The sequence below is a fragment of the Motacilla alba genome, chromosome 24 (genome assembly GCF_015832195.1).
Source record: "Motacilla alba alba isolate MOTALB_02 chromosome 24, Motacilla_alba_V1.0_pri, whole genome shotgun sequence".
Classification (NCBI taxonomy): Eukaryota; Metazoa; Chordata; class Aves; order Passeriformes; family Motacillidae; genus Motacilla; species Motacilla alba.
This window is the reverse complement of record NC_052039.1, coordinates 200,427-217,052: the sequence shown is the minus strand read 5'-3', so window position 1 is coordinate 217,052 and position 16,626 is coordinate 200,427. Positions and strand designations below refer to the sequence as shown.

Below are 16,626 nucleotides of genomic sequence, written 5' to 3'. Positions count from 1 at the left end.
CCTTTAAAAATCCCTTAAAAAGGAGGGATTTTTTTTTCTTCCCCTGTCCAAAATGTACAAGTTCTTTATAAATCTTTGGGATGGGACTTTCATTCGAGTTTGAATTTATATAGTATTTAAAGTGCTACATAAATTAATTTACTTTTGATATTTACATAGTCCTTGGTGAGAGTTTATGTTCACAGCACTGACTCCAACAGTGTGATACTTGGTTTTTTGAAAAACTTTAAATCTGGTGACTCTTGGAGAAGTTTCTCTGATAAATATGAGGTACAACCTTAGCTGCATTCTCACCTGCTCCTAGTCCTGCACTGTAGATACACCAGGGTGTTAGAGCTGAAGTCCTGCAGCGAGGCTGCAACACAGGATATTCCTTTTTAAGAGCAAGGCCATCAGTGCTCAGTTCACTACCTAGAAAGCAAGTGAGAAATCAAAGTTTGAAGAATAAGACATTTCCCTTCATACAGAGATCAGTCCTACCAGGACAAAAAGTTCCCAGAAAAAAAAATGTTTTATCTCCCAGACCTTGGTCATTCCTTGGTGATGATCAGGAGCTCTACATGCAACTAAATTCATATGACTGCAGGATGGCAGGGAGAGAGATTGAGATAAGAGCCTCCAGCAAGATGCAAATGGAATTCCATCAGTTGGAAAAAACCCAAAGGCTTTCAGCATGGAAAGGCTTTGGAGATGGCTTTTTTCAGTCCACACAGGTCACTGCAGGCATGATGACATGATGGTCGTGTTTAATTCAGTGCACAGGTCTATTTCAGGTGAGCACTGGTACTTGTCTGTTGCCTGTGACAACAGCACCAATTTGAATCAATGCTGCAAGGCTGCAGCATTCCCTAAGACACCTCTCCTGCTGTTAAACCTGTTAGGTAGGTGACAGCTTACATTTACTTCCAAGAATCCCATTTTACCCAAGTTCTGGAGCTCTTAGTGCCCTTTTCCAGGACATCTGTGCTAATGAAGCACTGAGAATCTCATCCTCACCTTTGGTTGCTAATGTTTATTCTGTAAGAAATGTTCCAAGTGAACATCTCTGCCCCTTTTCACTTGCAAGACCGTGATTGTGTAAACAAAAAGAGCATATTTGTGACTGCAAAAATGTGCTCTGAAAGAGTAATGTTAAATTCATGATAAAAAGGGCAAACAGAAGTCATCAAGGAATGCACCTGGTACCATTAAAGTCTCTCATTAAGGCAGCAACTTTAGCAAACTGATGCATTGAGATCCTTTGAGTATCTGGAGAATGAGTTCAGGAGAAGTGAGGAAATCTTTGAAGATTCCCACCATTCTCTTAAATTCCTGAAATTAAAGTGTAAAATTAGTCTAGCCAGTGAATTGTAATCCTATACAGCTAAACTTGATTGAAGGTTTAAAGGGGGGATTGCATAATTTGTACCAGTTCTGTGTGACAGGTATGTGCAAGGTAGGGCTTGCAGAGGTAGAATCGAGTCAATGTGGGTTTTAGGAGGTAGAATGCAAACTTAAGTTAGAAACAACTAAAGAATTTGGTGGGATTAATTAAAGAACTCCCTCTTGCTTATTATTGGAGTATCATAATCATACTCCAATATTACTACTGCTGAACACAATTCAGCAATATAAGAAATACTAAGCAGTGCTTCTAGGAAAAATATAGTGCACAAATGATGTCCATCTAACTGCCCCAACTCATCTGGAGCCATCCTGCCCTTCAGGGACCTATCATCAAGGCTGTGTAAGGGGCAGAAAGCAATGCAAAACTGTTATTAGCCAACTCAAACTTGATCCAACATCCAGCTATTTAAGTGCCTGTGGGACATAATATTTCTCCAGACTCATAAATAACATCAGAAGGTTGCCAACCTGGTCTGGATTTGGACATCTGTATTTGGCTACAGCACTTCTGTGTGGAAGTCCTGGTTTCCTGCAGCCTTGCAGCTCAGCCTTCCATCTGTGACTTAAAATTACACACTGGGGACAAGATGTAGAAAGTCCAGCAGCAGTGAGATGAAGGAAACTGCTGAAGAAACTGGGCTTAAGATATGCAGTAAGAACAAAGATGCTCCATAGAAAGATGGTAACAAAAAATGCAGAAACCTTGAGAGGCAGGCAGGAGCTTTAAAACAAAAAGGTGATATCTAGGGGAATACAGTGAAGTTTAGAAGAGTGAAAGGATGGAGAATAACTAAGAACAGATGGATTGCAAGTGGGGTCATACCATAAAAACAGTGATAAATTGAATAACTGCAGCCGTGAGAAAAACAGCACAGAAATCTGTGAAAAGAAGTGACACAGTAAATGGTGGTGGACAGCAAGCCTTTGTTTCTGCTCAGAGACTTCTTTAAAAGGGATTGGCAGGGAAGGGAGAAAATCTACCCTTCATTATACCAATAAACCCTTAACTCTTGCTGGCCATTTTCCCACTGTTCTGGTCCATGCCTGAAACAATGTCATTCATCTGGCTTCCACTGAGATGTCTGGTGGGCAGATCTGCACAGCAGTTTGTGCTGTATTCACCTCAAAGAGCACAATCTTTGCCTACAGCATGTAACAGACTGTTAAGGAAACAAGACTGTCATTAATACTCCTGTAACTGAAAACTTCAAAATAACCCTTCTGTTAGGTTTGGAGATATTACAGCTTTGCTGAAGCACCAGCACAGAAAGGTTCAATTGCACTGGAAAATGAAAAATGCATCAATCCAGGATGCTTAAGGGCAGCACAAGAGAGTGGCTGATAAGGAAAGCTGCTGCTCCTTCAACACTCTGCATATGAATCTCAGCATCCAGAAAATGTACTAAATCTATGTCCCAGATTGCAAGGCAAGATATATTCTATTTGCCATCTGTATGGCAGTTGTCTTCTGTTCAGTGGGCAGTTTTCCTTATCTCTTCCACACCTACTCCTCCCTCCAGGGAGACATCTGCTGATAATAGGCTATTGAATGTCACTGCATGGCTGATAAGAACTGCAGCATCCCACTGGGAGATGTGAGCCCAGAAGGAGGAGCCAAGCATTCCTACCTGGATATAATCTGAGATACTGGAAAACCACACAGCGTCTCCACTGGATTTCCCAGAGGAACAGCAGCTGCCTCTTCTTCCACTGGATCTTCAGAGGAAGACTACACCCTTTTCTACAGGATCCCTGCTCCAGCAGAACCACACCCCTGTTCCAGCAGACACTTCAGGAGCCACAATTCCAACTGGACTGCTACCAACACCCTGACCCAGAGGGTGTCAGGTTGTGTTCTGACTCAGTCAGTGTTGTTTTAGTTTACTGCACATTGTTTATCCTTTTATTTTCTTCCCTATTAAAGAACTGTTATTTCCTGCTCCCATGTTTTTTTGCCTGAGAGCCCCTTAATATAAAATTTACAACAATTTGGAGTTGGGGGGGGGGGGGGGGGGGAGGTGTGGGGTGTGTTTCACATTCTCAATTTCAGGGGAGGCTCCTGCCTTCCTTAGCAGGCACATGTCTTTCCAAACCAAGACAATCAATCTATGATCTTCTCTCATTTCTAGATGGAGAGCAAAACCAATGGTGAACTTAATTGGACAATTTGTTTTTCTGAAGACTATCCAAGGGAAAAGCAACATCTGAGAAACACAAGGAATCCATTTTGGAATAGATTTCCATGTATGTAGGATTCAATTCCCAGGAAAAGAAATTACTTCTGATATATAATTCAATAGAATAATGAGCCCACACTCAGACTGAGGATCCCAAATGCAGAAATAGCAGAGACTAACCACCTTTTTAGCTAATACACAAACTGGGAATTTATGCTGCTCGTTTTCTCTCTCCAGATGGTTCCAAGGCTTTGAGCACTGGCAGGATCTCAAGGCAGAGCAATGCCTGATGCTTCTCCAACGAACTGAACACAAACATTGAACCTGACACAGAGAACTCAAAAGACTGAGGGTCTAGAGGTCTACAAGTAAACGCACAGTGAAGACGTGGTGGGGAGAAAGAAAGGAGAGGCTACTTTGCAGAAAATATTTAGTGAACTCTCATCCTCTCGCTCGGTGAGACATATCTTCCTGCAATGGCATCCTGTCTCCTTTATCTCGTTTAGTCCACCCGTGAAGACTGAAGCGATGTTTAACCTCTGAAGATGGCAGAATCAGTTGTTCATGAATCAAAGCAACCAAACCATTCCAATTTAAATAAGCTGAGTCCCACAGCTGTGGTACAGAAGCCATCTGAAAGAGAAAAAGCCCACAATTAAAAAAATCCATCAACCACTGATATTGGCTCATTATGGTGCTGAGATTTCTCCTGTTGTCCTTGGATGTTTCTTCCCTCACCCCTCCTTTGCTTTCCTGTCTCAGTCATTTCAGCAGTGTGAAAGGTTGTTCATTTTATAGAAGTCTTTAATGAAAGATGAAAATTCAAATATGTTATAATTAGCTGCAGTTCCACATAAGTCAGTATTATTGCAGCTTTTATATTAGATACTCATTTGTCCAACAAATGACTGTGTCAAATATTACAGTAGAATGATTAATGACATCAGACATAATGGAAGGATTAAGCATTGATACAGGAGACTTGCTTGAGAAGAATAATTTTAACTTCTTTTCACTCATAATTTATTTTTGTCCTCTACTGTAAAGGAAACCTGAAATTGAAAATAAAAATGGCTTCTGTTACTGGCAAGCAACAGAAGAGATCTGATTCACGATTTAATTCTTCATTCGGTATTCATTGGTAGATTAAAAGCCAAATCATCTAACAAATGGCACAGCAATGAACAACATGGAATATAAAAACCTCAGGACTTGTCCTGCTGAATAAATGTGGAATCATTTGCATCTTTGAAGATAAGTGTAATCCAACAGCAAAAAAAAAAAAAAAAAGATTCCTCCCTCTGCAATCAGGTCTGATTCAGCATCTGTTTTAACAGGCATCATGGAATTGCCTGTGCTAACAAGCTGTTTCACGGCACACTAGGTCGCCTTTTATTTCACCCCCAATCACTTGTTTGAGCAGTTACTCAGTTTGCAAGAACAGCGTGTATGAGGAACTTATGACACAGGAACAGGCAATAAGGAATTTAAAATGTCTAGGAGACACATCATGTCTGATCATACAAATTACTGGGAACTGTAGTTTTCCATCAGTTGCATGGTACCTTTAAGTGCTCCTTTTTTTTTCTTCCTGTTGCACTTAAAAGCAGAATAACTCCAAAAATCCCCTCCTTATTTTAATTTGGTATCAGAACAGAAGGCTGCAGTTTGCATCATTCTATTTAAACAAATATTAAGACATTTCCTGTTACAATCATCATTGGGGCCTCACAGTTCTCAAACACCGAGTCATCCTTCTTATTTCAACACAGGAATATTGACTTTAGGTGCTGGAAGTGCACACCTGGAGACACAGGACCTGCAGCTTTGCCTCCGGCACTATCACCAGACCCGACATTGGGAAGGAACTGTAGGGTCTTTTCCGAGCAGCAGTCTGGTCTTCAACTGATAGTCGGAGAAAAATCAGTGGCATACAGGAATTCCCAGACACAGGAATTCATATTTGCAGACCTTGCTCTACAAGTTTTTTTATTTCAGTGCCCCAAATACACCCAGGGCTCTACAGCATATTGACTTACAAACTCATTTAAGAGAGAGGCTTCATATTGTGCTCCAGGGTTTTTATAACCTTGGAAACAGAGTTCTTTGGAGGGCCACAAGAAGTGACATGTAGCAGTGTTTTGCCAGGTTTTAAACTCCTAAAGCAGCAAGAAGTTTGAATATATGTTCTCTTGGTGATAAGAAATACAGAAATACATGTATTTGAAGTCAGTGCCAGTTGAATAAAGGCAAAGAGCAGGACACAGCAGAAAAGAACTAGGACATTTAAGTAGAAGCTGAATCCCAGTGTCTCCAAGGGAAGGAGGGGACCGCCTACAACTTCCACCCCAAACCCACGGCCTGAGGGGGAGAACAGCCTCTTTCTGAATCACGTTTCCTCATAAGCTGAGTCAGCTCCTGAGAGATCTTTAACAAAGTCCCTGTCCTGCAACTTTTCAACAGTCTTTTCCCATATCTTGCAAAGGGCTGAATTTGAAGTTGCTCCTTTTATTTTACCATGATTTTCCCTCACAGGAAGAGAGAACAGCCTGTGTCTTTTGCCACCCAAAGCTTGCCAAGGCTTGAAGATCCTTTTTCTCCCCCAATATTAAAGACATTTTGCCCCACAATAATGAAAAACACCATTTTGAAGGAGAGCCTCACACCGATATCAGTGTATTCAGTGTTTTTGGAAGCAACTTACGAGGCTTCCTCCAACTCTAGGCTTTCCTGCCTTGTCCCAGTTACTTGGTTGACTCCCCAAGGTCTCCACCAAAATGTAGCTCATTGGCTAGGTTACAGAAAAGGAGTCTTAAGTAGAGCACTCTATTGAGGTTTGAGTTTTCACTTTAAAATGCAAATGGCTGGTAGTTAATTCCCCTTTGGGATTTAAGAGCTTAATTTAAAATGGGAAATCATGATACAAAAATATATATCAGAAAGCACTGCAGTGTGAGAATGAATCCTTTGCCACATGAATGCAGATTCTTAGGGTCAGCAGACATCTTCATTTATCTGTATTTTAATAGTTTCCCTCAAAACTCCTTTTGGCTAAATTCTTCCTCAGTGTACTACTTGGTACACTCTCAGTTGACAACAATAAGGGCAAAATTTGACCAGGTTTTCTATTTTCTAAAATCTCATAGATCAGCATATTTAAACACATTGATATTTTACTGGGTATGATAAATAACACCCTCATTTCTGTTAAGATGTCTAATGTCTAAAGACCTTTTCCATACTTCCTGAAAATACAGCTGGATGACAGACCCAATTCTTTGTCAACCAGGAAGGCTAAAAAGCAATCAAAAAATAGCTGCTTAGCAGAGATGTTAAATCAATGTTCGCTAACCAATTGCAAAAGTCTTCCATCTCCCTTTCTTTTTCTCAGCTACCATTTTACTTCTAATGGGGGAGAAAATAAGCATATATAATTATGTCCTTAGATCAATTTATGCTTAAACACATATACACACACACAGATACACCTCTGCAACCTTACAGGGACCTGGTGATGCAAGTGCTCTAATCTGTAATTAAAATTCAGAGTGCTCCACTCCTTGCATGATCAGGCCTTAAGTAACTCAACCAGATTCCTTCTATTTGCTCTGTCTTCTGGAACATATATCTTTACATAACCCTTCAAAAGAGTCACTTCTATGCACACAGACACTAGCAAAAACATATCCCATATCCACCAATCTTCATAAACCTTATTCCAGCAAAGGATGGAACTGCATCAGCATGAGATAAAAACTACAGATCACAGCAGGCAACTGCAAAGTTCCTGGTCTATGTTTAGAAAGGTGTAAACCTGGGATTATGTTGATAATCTAGAAATTATTGGTATTTGGATACACTTCCTTTGGCACATGGGTGCAGAGCTGTGGCCAGGAAGAACATGTTGGGGGGTAAAAGGGGAGCAGCCCCCAAGCCAGGTGTTCCCCTGGCCAACACCATGTACTGATCCAGCATCAGCTGGATCATCTAGAAAAAGCACATGGGTAGATTTCTTGGCAGGGTCAGTAATTAAATATTTCTACCACCTCAAAACCTAAAAAACAAAGACTTACACAAGCCTTATTTCTAGCTTTCCCTCTGTCTTTACAAGAACGTATCAAATAGCCAAACTTTTGGTTTTTGCTCTTCTTTCTGTTTCCATGTTTTTCTTGCATATTGAAAACTGTCCAATTTCTCCAGGCTCTGCTCTTTTTTTTTTTTTTTTTTTTTGTTAGACTGACTTCAGTCAAACCCTGGATCTGAAAGTCCCCAAACAATCAACAAAGAACTTATTTCGGTGTGGTAAATTTGAGAAGTCACAATAAGGGCTGTGGTATGGTACTATGATATCACTCACAGAGGACTGTTACTTCATTGTGAATGGAAACAGCATCTGGCACAGGGCAGGAAATAATTTACCAAAGGAGCATCCAAGAAGTACAGCAATGGAAAATAAGATTCAAATGAATTTATGGCTATGTAAGTTGTTTTCTTTGTTGGGAAGATGTTTCTTTAAAGTCAGGGAAGGAAAAATATTGCATATTATGTCTTTTTTCCACCTTCAACTCCAATGTTTGCCAATAGCTTTTTAACAATTGCATGATTCACTACTGAGTGTTCCACGCTGAAAGAAGCCAGCATTCTGTACAGCAGAGGGCTCTTTCATTCCTTTTTATTTCATATTTCTGTTATCAACCAACATGTCAGCTGTGAAACAAAACCTGGAGAAAAATTTGGAAAGTAGATAAATTCCCAGCAGGTGTCACAGAAATACTGAATTGACATTAGTCTTAATTACACCTTCTGTGTGGTTTTGCTGTGTTGCAGTTGCTCTATACTAAATGAAATAATAGATTTTTAAAATACTTTTTTTCTACACTAGAAGACAAAGTGAACAGGTTAAAATAAAACTAGATAAATGATGGGAAAAAAAAGAGAAACAGGCATCACCAGCACAGTTCCTAAAAGTTTTGCAGGGAATTAATGAGGAAAAAGCAGAGAAGGGGAGCCAGGATGTGGAATTCAGTGCAAAGATGAATACAGGAGATCACAGAATCCCAGAACAGTTTGGATTGGAAGGGACCTCAGAGCCCATCTCATTCTACCCCTTCCCTGGGCAGGGGAGACTTTCCACTAGACCAGGTTGCTCGAAGCCCCATCCAACATGGCCATGAACACTTCCAGGGATGGGGCAGCCACAGCTTCTCTTCTCTGTGCATTTACAACCTTTTGAGGTTGAGGAGAACCACTAGGATATGAAGCAGCTCATTCAACTTTTAGAGTATTCTTGGGTGAAACAGAACTTGCCAGAGAGATGAATTCAGCCCATATCAAGCTGATCCATGTAGTGAAAAATGACCTTGTCATCTTAGGCCTATTCCTGTTCTTTGCCTTCCTGAATACTCAGCAACTATAAGAATAATTTTCAAGATAATCTTACCACAGTGGCAAAGACATTTCAGTGTAAAAATCTGCTTCTGAGGGACTGGGCCTGCAGCTGCCAAGTTTCTTGATAAAAAATACTCAACATTTGCTTTGAGAAATGCCATTGCTATTACCATGCTCAATTATTCAGGCAAATTCACTAAGCAGCTCATTTTGGAAATCAGGGATCAAAGTCTGGGCTCTTTTGATAAACTTGAAGAGTCCAGATCCTACCTGGGCTCCCAGTGGGGGGTACTGGCTTTAGAGACAGTCTTCCCAAGCAAACAGATTTAAGAGCCCTGGGAAATACCAGTTGTACTCTAACAGCAAAACTCTGGAAACAAGTCTCCAGGGGGATCCCTGCAAAATGAAGGCAGAGCAAACCCAACATGATGCAGGACACACTAGCACTATCAGCTGGAACTGCAGCAAATCTTTTATTGTGAACTGCAGCCTCATGCTCAGGCAAGCAAATCTGGAATTTTTCCACTATGTGCAGGCTGGAATTACAGGAGTTCAAAGCAACAGTTTAACAATTCCATAATAACAGAGAAATGCAAAGTCCTGTCGTAACTTAACCATGTAAATCGGCTGCTTTGAAAAAAGACACCTTTGTTTTGGGTCAGGCTTGCCAGGTGCCTGGGCACACCTGGAGTACATAACATTTGGGTGCACCTGGATAACATCACCAGAACTTTGACAATGAGGATTATTTACTGAAAAAGACTAGCTCAAAAGGTTATGTTCTGTTCACTGAAAGATTTTGGGGAAGCAAATTTGTTATTTCTTCCCAGGCTACAGTATCTGCATCCTTCCTCCAGTGTTGTTTGACTGAAGCACAGCAGAAGCCCTGCCAGCATTTCCTGCTCTGGGCAGCTCTGTGCTTTCCCTCTGAAAAGCACATTCTTATGTTTTTCCTGTCTGTGTGACTACAGAAGTTTCTTGTTTGTAGCCATCTGCACCCAGGCAGAGGCCGCAGCTTCAATCTTAATGGCTGTCTGGAATGATATCATTTGGTTTTTATCAGCTTCAGAGATAAGGCAGCATTAACTCCCTGAAAAATCTTGGCACTTGCTCCATTTGATTCCTTCTGTTCTCCTAAACTAGGTGTTTTCAAAGGTATTCATATATCTGTCTACAGTGTGGGTGGAATATACTTAACTTCCAACTCAGTTAAGTTGGAAAACATTCCCTCCTTTTAAACTAATTACTCACTAAACAAACATTTCTTTTCTACCCAGACAACTACCCTCTTGAAGGACACATCCGACTGCAAAGAACCATGCTGCAAAAGTACTTCAAATATAGTCCAAAATGACACCAGTCCTAGGGACTGCTCAGACAGCACCTGCTTACTTTTCCTATCCCAACACCCCAGCAGAGCTTTGCTAAATAGATTTTCAGTGAACTGAAAAGCTGCCTTTTCCTAAAACTTGCTGTATCTTTTACCAAATGACCAGTGAAAATTAGGGGGATAGCGGGGGCTGGGTGATGATGCAAGTTGTTTCCTGGATTATTTTTGTGCCTCTTTATTATTAACAATTGGAGGATAAATGCCACTTGGCTAAGGACAAATCAGGCAAAAAGAGAGACAATAGTGAATGCATGAGGTGAAATGCTTCGGCTAATGGTATGTTTTTCATTTAAAATAAAATTTAAATTTTTGAGTTGATGTAGATACTATTACAACAACTTCAAACTTGTTTTAGTAAATTTTTTTCTTGCAGTTAAAGGGACTAATTCAGCATGTTTAAAAAAAACAGACTAATTTTTTTTTTGGGGAGGAGTGATCCTGAGAACCAAAATAAAATAACTTTATTGTACTTGTATGTGTTTTACATGAGACCACTTTAATTAAATTTATTGTGGCTTACCCTAAACTAGTGAATTAATGTTTTGTATTCTCTGTGCAGGATGGAAAAGTAAATAGATTTCAGTTGCATTATAATTTATCAGGTTGTAACAGACACAGGGACAGAGCTGAAGTTTTTCCATCTTCTCAACTGCAGTTTAAAATCACAGCCAGCTGCTGACTTGCATGGGGGTCGGAAGTGGGTGCCACAAAGCACAGCCCAATTCCATGTGCAGTTTAATTTGGAAATCTAGACCTAAGTACCTACTTGTCATGCACAGAATGAGACTGGGAGGTCACCAGGGCCAGGGAGGCAGTGGCTGCTTCTATAACTCAAATGAGTTTAGAGCACTTGAGCATTTTTCTTTGTCATATTTAATCTGTATGTTCCTCAAAATGGGATTATGCCATGGAGAAAAATCCAATAACCCAAACAAAATCTGAAACATCCATATGGATAGGGAAGAAACAGAAAATCTGTCTAGGGGTCTGAGAGAGGCTTGGGGAGCAGCTTCTCAGGGAGGCTTAGGGAGCAGGGTCCAGGTATGGGAGGCTTGTTTTTATGGCAGAGACTTAGGAGAGATTTTTCTAGGTGAAAGGAAGGGGTGAGGAGGTCCAAGGAAAAGCGGGCAGAAATATATTAATGAGTAAATTAAATGGAGTGGAGTTCCAGCGTGCTTCTCCACCTGGAATCTGAAAAGGGGGGAGAAGCCAGTCAGTACACTTGCTTCCATCTGGGAACTAGTGGAAAAATTAACATTGGAGTCACCAGAGGGAAGAGACAGAACTGGTTTCTGTCAGATGAGAGAAACTGCTGCAGCAGCATCCAAATGAGATGATGCAGGGATGGAGACATGGATCTGATGGCCTGGGAGCTAAGCAGGGAAAGGAGGATTTTCAGGAGGGTTACAGCACCTTCCAGACTGGAGGTGAAGAGGGGTATTTCATGTAGTTCACTTGAACTATGCAGATTAGAAATAAATATATTAACCTCATTGAAAGCCTTTCTCTCTGCCAGCACAAGGCTGTGGGGGAAACAAAGCCTGTGCTGGAGCCTCAGAAACCACACATCAAATGTGGGAATTACAATAGGCATTACATCAGATGCCGGATACTGCAGGGGATGAATCCGACCAGCATCTGGCAGCTTTGGTGCATCCACAGCAAACTTGCACTGATTTGACTACAAAGGGAAAAAAAAAATAACCTGTGGAACAGCTTTCAGTGTGAGCCCTATCTCAGGAAAGGGCACTGTTCTGTATTCCACCATGGGACCACATCTCTTGTGGTGGAGCCATCAAGTCTTCAAAAATGTTAGGGAGACTCTTGGAAAATGCAAATAAAAATGCACTTTGATTTTTTTAAAAAGTAACACATGTTTTAAAATTTATAAGAAATAAAGCAGTTTTGATTGCTTTTATGTGTTTCCTTGTAGTACTTGGTTGTCCTGAAGTTTCAGTATGGTATTATGAAATTGAAGCTGGTTCTATGGGACAGAGAAATAAATTGGCTCCATGACTCCCACAATTTAAATTAAGAGAACTGCCCAGAGATGTAAAGAAGTATAGTTAGGGGGAAAAAATGAACAAACTTCTAAATTAAACTAATTCTGCTGACTTGAGGTTTAAAACCCATATCTAACATTTTAATATCAAGTTCATAAACACAATTTAGAAAATTTCTATCTCTGTGGGCTGTTTTTGAAATTTTGATTGCTCATGGAAGGGAGTCAGTACAACAGGGGATGATTTCAATTTACAACAGCAGCTCTTAATTTAAAATACTAGTCCAGGCTTTAAAAAGACAGACCTAATGGAGAGTTACATTTAATGGCACCAAGATCTGACCCTTTCGCTGTTCTCCCAGCACAGAGACTGAGCAAAACCAGTTCTGTAAATGTCATGATTAATATTTAACCCAAATTTCCCCTGCCTGTCCTCCAGGGCTTTGGTCAGTTGGCCACAATGGCCCATTGAGGGATCTGTAGCTGCCCACACTGCAGTGAACAGTGGTTTACACACAGTCCATGAAGCCATTTAGAATAAAACGAAAAGGTCCTAAACAGAGGGATTGTCTGGCTTAAATATCTACTGACCTACTTGATTAAAGAGCTACCTGAGTGTGTGCTAATGGCACATGAGCGATAAGAAAGGGATGCTTTTCTTTGCCACCATAATACAAATAGATAAATACTAAACACAAATATGGCAGTAACCACACTGGAATGACAAATTAGTTACATTTTTGAACACTAATTATTATCCTTCTTTGAGCAGACATTTAGGACTCAGACACATGTACCATGAAAAAAAAAAAAAAGAGCACCATTTAGGGACGTTTTAGGCAGAAGGAGCCCTTTAGTGGGCATTTTCTCATGGGTTGACCTACAACAGATATTAATAGCTCACGTTTCAGCTTTTATTTTATCAGCTTTAAGTAAAATTCCAGTGGAATCCACTGGGTTTGACACAATTTTAGGTAATAAAGCTCCAAGGCGCTGCAGAGCATTGCGGATGGGATTCCACGAGAAGTTTGGGAGTCACCTCCTTATCCAGAAGGAAGCGGGGGGGATGGGCCCGGCCCCACCTGTCCAGGAAAATTCGGAGGGATGTCGGAGGTGTCGCCGCCCTGCCCCTTCCCGCCACCAGGGGGCGCCCGGCGCCCCACCCCCGCAGCAGGGGGCACTGCTGGCGGCGCCTACACCGCCTCTGCCAGGACGGGAGCTGAGCGCCGCAATGAAAAGCGCGCCCTGATTGGCGGAGACACCCCTAGCGGGGATAAGAGAGCGGCTCTGATTGGCCGCCAGCGCCAGCAGCCGAAGGTGAGAGTAAAAACCTGGGCGGAGTACCCCCCCCCCCCCCCCCCCCCCCCCCCCCCCCCCCGCCGATCGGGGTGTATATTCCTCCCCCCCGCCCTAGCGCCCCAGCCCAACATGGGCGCTCCAAGCCTGCCTTTGGGGAATTCTGTGCCCCATCGTGGCTGGCGGAGGAGTTTCAGCCAATCAGCGCGCGACGCCGCGGCTTGTTGCCAGGCAGATTATGGTAATGAGGCCCGGGCGGCCACCCCCCTCCCGCTCTGCAGCTACCATTGTGAGGTGAGGACAGGTGGGGGGGTTCGCGGCCGCCGCGGGGCCAGCGGCAGAGGCCGGGGCGCGGCGCCCGCACGGGACCCCCTCAGGTAATGCGATGGGACGGTCCGGGAGGGCAGCGCGGCCCGGGAACACCGCGGGGACCAGCCGGGGGTTTTAGACTTGTTGTTTTAGTCGCACCCAAGATGGCGCCCAGAGCTGGCGGTGCGGGGCCGGGATAAACCGTTCGCTCCCGCCAGTGGGGGGGGGGGGGGGGGGGGGGAAGAGGAAGTAGGGCGTACTCATTCCCTTCCCCCCACACCCCGCGGGAGACGTACAGTCCGCTTCCCCCCCACCCCAGCCGGGATCCCCCACCCGCCCCGGACACGGGGAGAAGGGGGTGCCCCCACCCTTGTTCTCCCCTCCCTCCGTGGTACGGTCCGGACCCCGGCACCTGAGCGGCCGGGGGGATGCCGGAGCCATGTTTTGCCTCCCCAGCACTGTAGGGGAGGGGGGGGTGGGTCTCATCTCTCCACCATAATTCTGGGCCGCTCGCCCCGCGCTCTGCCCAGTTCCCCCTCCCTCGGCGACCGGCCCGGCCCGTCCACTCAGCGTCTGCCTTGGCCGCCCGCCCATGTCCCTCCTCGGCGCTCAGTGGTTGGGGCCGGCTGGCCGCCGGGCGCTCTCACGAGGGGCTGCTGGCGCCGCTGCCCTCAGGCGGGGGCGGATGGAGGGGCGCGGCAGCGGGAAGCGGGCGGTGTGAGGCGGGGGGGGGGGGGGGGGGGGGGGAACGGCACTCACGCCTGCCGATTGGCCGCATGCCTCGCGCCCCTGCCTCCTATTGGCCTAGTTTGGGGAGGGGGCGTCTCACCCCGTCTTCGGATTGGCTGTTGGTGGCCGTGGCGACTATTTTAGGGGGTGTGGGTGAAAGGCCCCCCAGTCCCCCCTGTAAGGTGCAGTGGTGTGGTGTGTTCTGGGCGTTCCACCCTCATGAGGGTCTCTTGCCCCGCGGGTCCTGTTGGGTATCAGTGTGGCCCCAACAAGCCAAGGCTCCTGGCTGGGTGGCCCTGAGGCATGGTATTGACAGAAGTTAGGCCCTTCCCCACTGCCCTGAGGGGGTTCCATTCATGGAGGTCCTGGTGTGAAGTAGCAGGAGTTGCTGCAGGTGGAAGCTGTGGGGTTCACTGGTCTCCTGACAGTGGTCTTGGTGTGGTTGTAGCAAGTGGATGCTTGATCTTGCGGCTCTCTTGCTTTGTGGGTGTTGGTGTTGAGTTTTCCAGTTTCCCTCCTGTGCACCAGTTTCTATTAAAAGTAAGTTTATGTGAGTTTGTTAAATGTTTGAGTTGGAATGGAAGAACGAGGTCCTGATGCTGTGCGTTTCAGAATTACTCATCCTGAAGGGATAATTCATATTCTTTAGGGTTATTTCCCTGTACAAGAGCTATGTGTGATCACCTTTTACCTCTCAGCTGTACATTGCAGAGCCTCAGGAGGGCTCTTACTGTGTCCCTAAATTACAATTTACACTTGGTTTAGACTACTGACAGTAGTCATAGTCCTGACAATGAAATGAAGGGCCAGTATTTGTGATGCGCTTTTTGGTACTTCGGCATCAACCTGTCTAGTGTATCGCTATATAGTTATATATTTATGGTTCTTACAGGCCTTTAAAGAATGATCAAGTGCAAAGCTGGGTGTGTGAAATGCCTAGCAATGTTTCCCTGTGAGTTTCAATGGGAATAGAGACTAGACTGAACTTTTGCTCTCTTCTGTCAGATTTTTAATAATTTAGGGTTTTTTTTCTTGTAGTTCAGTTAGAAGATGAGATGCTAATGAATCACCAACTGATTTTACAAGAGGATTCTTTGCATCTTTTGTGGACACAATAAAATAATTGGCACTTTTGAGCCTCCTAATGCCTTCATTTCTAGGAAAACTAATACAGGAGTGTGTATTGCTCTAGTCTGTCCTTAAATGGAAAACTTCTCTCTGAAATTGTCATGGATTTTGGCAATTCGCCTCATGGATGCTTCTCTTGTGCAAAAAGAGACAGCTTTATTATCTTGTGTATAGGATAAGATATTGGAGTAGTTGTTATTATTGTTATTCGATAGAATAATTAACAATTTGATTTTAGAGAGAAACAGGTCTGTAATATTGTCTGCTCTCCTCTGGCACCCTTAGTCCCATCCTTTGCAGAAAATCCTTGGATGAGCTCTCCTGGGGTAAATTGTTCTGCAGTGAGCAGCTGTTTCCAGTGTGTTCCTGGTCACCTGCAGCTGCTGGCAGCTGTGTACAGTGAATTCTAATGGACTTCTAAATGTATCTAATTAAGTGGGTTGGTTTTGTATGGTGAATTTTGTTTGGACCTGAACATGAGATTGGGTCTATTTGTCATTTTTATCTCCTGCTAGTAAAACATGTATGCTGTTGTAGCCCTGAAATGGCTCTATATGTCAGTCCCCACCTGTTTGAAGGTGCAGATAGTCCATTGGTTCTCAGGGGTAGTGCAGAGCAGCAGCTGTTCTGAAGGAGCCATCTCAGATATGTGTTTCTATGTGCAGAAACAAGGTAGTTTTATTTTTTTAATTTTACGACAGATTATTTAAATTCAGAGGAGAGGTGGAGGGGGATGGGAGAAGGAGAGAGGAAGCAGCACCACCTGCTTGTAGGAAGGGGAGGAATCCCCTTCAACTGACAGCTCTTTTGGAAAGAGTTTA

General features: G+C 43.5%; 1 protein-coding gene across 10 annotated transcripts in view; it reads left to right on the top strand.

The window, feature by feature from the left end:
* Window positions 1-13,426: 13,426 nt before the first annotated feature.
* Window positions 13,427-16,626, top strand: part of PRDM10 (PR/SET domain 10) — a 42,148-nt gene continuing 38,948 nt past the window's right edge. For 5 of the 10 annotated variants that reach the window (XM_038161392.1, XM_038161391.1, XM_038161389.1 and 2 more), the window contains exon 1: window positions 13,892-14,016. The gene's annotated coding sequence lies outside the window, so the exon portion shown is untranslated. Of the gene's footprint in view, window positions 13,661-13,738; window positions 14,017-14,705; window positions 15,218-16,626 lie in introns of those variants that run through there. The other 5 variants (XM_038161388.1, XM_038161387.1, XM_038161386.1 and 2 more) reach the window with 5 other exon arrangements.